General features: G+C 48.6%; 1 pseudogene; it reads left to right on the top strand.

The window, feature by feature from the left end:
- Positions 1 to 2,010: 2,010 nt before the first annotated feature.
- Positions 2,011 to 2,713, top strand: LOC101648708 (annotated as a pseudogene).
- The last annotated feature ends 767 nt before the right edge of the window (positions 2,714 to 3,480 follow it).

Below are 3,480 nucleotides of genomic sequence, written 5' to 3'. Positions count from 1 at the left end.
TGCACTAACAGGAGCAGCCAGAGAAGGGGCTTGGAAAAGAAGACCACAGAGAGTCTTCAGTTAACTCAGAGCCCGCCCTGTGGAGGAGGAGGCTCTGCCAGCAGGAGTTGGGGGCCACTGATAGGGAGTAATAGGGATTGGGTTTCAGTCTGAAAGGAGGTAGCTACCCTGTTTCCCCAAAAATAAGACAGTGTCTTATATTAATTTTTGCTCCCAAAGATGCGCTAGGTCTTATTTTCAGGGGATGTCTTATTTTTCCATGAAGTAGAATATGGTACACACTTATTGTTTTATTAAAAGAGACCTCGCACTTCCTGTCTGCTCCAGCTGCGCTGCAGCTAACAGTGAGTTGCGCAGTGGCACCTGTAGCTACAGTCCAGAGTCCAGAGTTACGGAGTCACGGTAGCTTGGGGGGTGGGGGGTGGGGTGGGGCTTATTTTCAGGGGGATGCCTTGTATTTTAGGGATAGGCAAAACTGTAAGTAGGTCTTATTTTGGGGGGATGTCTTACTTTCGGGGAAACAGGGTAGCTTCTGAAAGAAAGAGAGAAAGAAAGAAAGAAAGGAAAAATGCCATGTGTATCAGGATTTTCAATGGCTGGTGGTTTGGAAAGTAGATTACCAGGCCTTTCTCCTGAGGTATCTCTGAGTGGACTTAGCACCAGTCTTTCAGCTAGCTGCCCAGTACCTAACAGCTTGGGTGGCACCAGCACTAGCACAATGTTAACAGAACGGAGTATGAGTGCCATATGAGTAGTAGGTCCATCAGGGTGAGCCCTGCCAGGTGCCCGGGGCCTGGACATTGTCTGGTAGAGAGTAGATGCTTAGTAAGTATTGTGTAGATATTTACTTGTTGACTGTTGGTGAAAGTTAGAAAGGGAACGTTAGATTAAATAGCATTGCAAGACTTAATAGAGTCTGCTAAGAAGCAAAGTTCTTCCATGTTTGCCCCCAAGCTCACCCTATAAAGTTCCACCCCAAGGCTGACCATGAAGAAAGTTCTGCCCAAACAGGAAAGAATGTGCCTTTATCAGAAACCAGGGAACCAAGGACAGTGACAACCGTGACACTGATTGATCAGGAAGATCTCAGCCTGTCTTTTCCACCCCAGAGGGGCCAAGCCCGCTCCTCACGCCTGCACAGTGCATAAGGGCACTGGTCCCTGCGCTCGGAACTAATGCATGGTATAGCCTCAGCCCGGACAGATGCATGGTTCTGCCTCAGCCCGTCTGCACCCGGACGAGAAATAAACTTTGCTGTTGGCAACCCACCTGGCCTCGTGACCGAATTGAGTCTCTTCTCTCAACCTTACAAGCTTGAAAGCAGAAAAAATCCTTAGTGACCCTACAGGACAGGGTAGAACTGCCCCTGTGAGTTTCTGAGATTGTAACTCTTTACCGGAGTAGAAAGCTCCATCTTTTCCCAAGGAGCAGCTGGTGGTTTTAAACTGCTGACCTTGCAGTTAGCAGCCCAATGTGTAACCACTAAGCCATGTAGCCATAAATCTTTACAAGACTTCCAGCCATGTGCTGCTTTTGAAGGGGGAGGTGGGCGAGCCATGGTTTTCTTTGTCATCTCTATCTAAGGAAGGAGTTCAGTGCAGAACAAACCAGCTTCGGTTCAAGATGGCAGTTGACCTCACCCGTCAGTTTACACGCGCCATCACCTGGGAAATGGCAGAAAGGGAGTTCTTTAAATCACTGAAGGTTAAATACAGAGGAAAGTTCCAGATAAAGATGAAAACACACAATTCATTTTTCCCTCTTGGAAAACCTTTCTAAAGTGACTGGACCACTACCACTGAGTTGGCTGACTCATGGTGAGCCATGAGGGGCTGAGGAGGGCTGTGCTCCGTCCGACTTTCAGTGACTGGTTTGTCAGAAGTAGGTGGCCAGCTCTTTCTTCTAAGTCACTCCTGGACGGACTCGAACCACCAATCTCCTGGTAGCAGCCCAGTGCATTGACGGTGTGCGCCCCCCAGGGCATCTGAAGTGACTGTGAAAGATGTCACGATGATACAGTCTTGGAGGCAGACAGGTGAGGGGAGAAGACATTCCTCCACCTTTTATTCTGCCTGGACTCCTCTTCCCCTCTTCCCCACGGACAGGGAGAGCGTCTTCCTTCTGGGCCACGCAAAGTCCCCGCCCCTACCTGATGACGGTCACGTGGGACCGGAAGTGGGCGGGACGACAGGGAGGAGCTTCCGGAAGCAGGCGGCGAGGCGTCCTTGCACCGGCTCCTGCGGAGGAGGGAGCTGGGGCGTTGGCCGCACTTCCCTTGGCCGCTATGCCTGGCAACCTCACCTCCGCTCACAGTGAACTCTGTGCCCGGCACCGCCAGCCTCATTGAAGACGCTGAGAAGAAACACGTGGCCCTGCTTCGAGATGGAAGGGCACTTAGAGGCCTTTTAGGAAGCATTGATCAGTTTGCTAACTTAGTGCTCCATCAGACTGTGGAGCGTGTTCATGTGGGAAAGAATACGGTGATAGTTCCTCGAGGGATTTTTGTGGTCAGAGGAGAAAACGCGACCCTGCTAGGAGAAATAGACTTGGAAAAGCAAAGTGACCCCCACTCTCGCAAGCGTCTATTGAAGAAATCCTGGAAGAGCAAAGGGTGGAACAGCAGACCAAGCTGGAGGCAGAGCAGCTGAAAGCTCAGCCCCGGAAGGCTCGAGGGCTCGCCATTCCTCAAGCAGAGACTCTGGATGAGGTTTGAATCTTGCTCAAGGGCCCGGAGCATGGGCTGTCACCGAAATGAAAGTGGCTCCCTGGTCGCCTTTGACCAGAGACTGCTGAAGTTTGAAAAATCCCTTTTATTTTAAATTCTTTTACTGATGCAACCTGACGAAATCACGTGGCTTTTTTTAAAGAATAACAAAATCATGGTGAAGGAACAGTGGCACGGACTCCTTTCCCACATCGTTGTGGACCCAACAGCTACTTCTTTATGTGCTTTCCTTATTCCGCATTAGGCTTTATAAGGGACATTCTCTACTTGTAAATAACATTTGAATCTCAAAACTCAAAAAACCCCAAAGATTTATATATATACGTGTATATATTTAAGTTAGAAACCCAAAGGAGGGAGAGAATGGGAGAAGACGCAGCAGACACAGAATTTGAGAGGCTGGAAAGTAATGAATCAATGGGTTTAGTCGACTGGAAAAGGCTTAAACCTTAACCAAAAGAGGCAAAAACTGAAACTCAGTTCTTGTTTTACCCCCAAGTCCTTCTAGTCTCACATATGGATGACAGGATGTCTCCAGAAGTAGAGTGGGAGAGGGAGCTAGACGAAGGGGGTTTGGTTGAAAACCAAGGAGTTTGATCTCTGGATCCCCTACTCAGATTTGTGGATAACAGTCTCTCCTCCTTGCCAGGAGAAGAGGGAGTTTTGTTCTTGGAAAGAGAGAAAAGCAAAGATAATTCTGTAAAATAAGAAATGGATGCTAGATAAAAAAGCAAAAATAGAGCTCTTTGAAATTA

The sequence above is a fragment of the Echinops telfairi genome, unplaced genomic scaffold, assembly GCF_000313985.2.
Source record: "Echinops telfairi isolate 266 unplaced genomic scaffold, ASM31398v2 ScPeMD7_7463;HRSCAF=8501, whole genome shotgun sequence".
In the NCBI taxonomy this organism is placed as follows: domain Eukaryota; kingdom Metazoa; phylum Chordata; class Mammalia; order Afrosoricida; family Tenrecidae; genus Echinops; species Echinops telfairi.
Note: the sequence above shows the minus strand (reverse complement) of the source record. Positions and strands in the feature narration are given on the sequence as shown.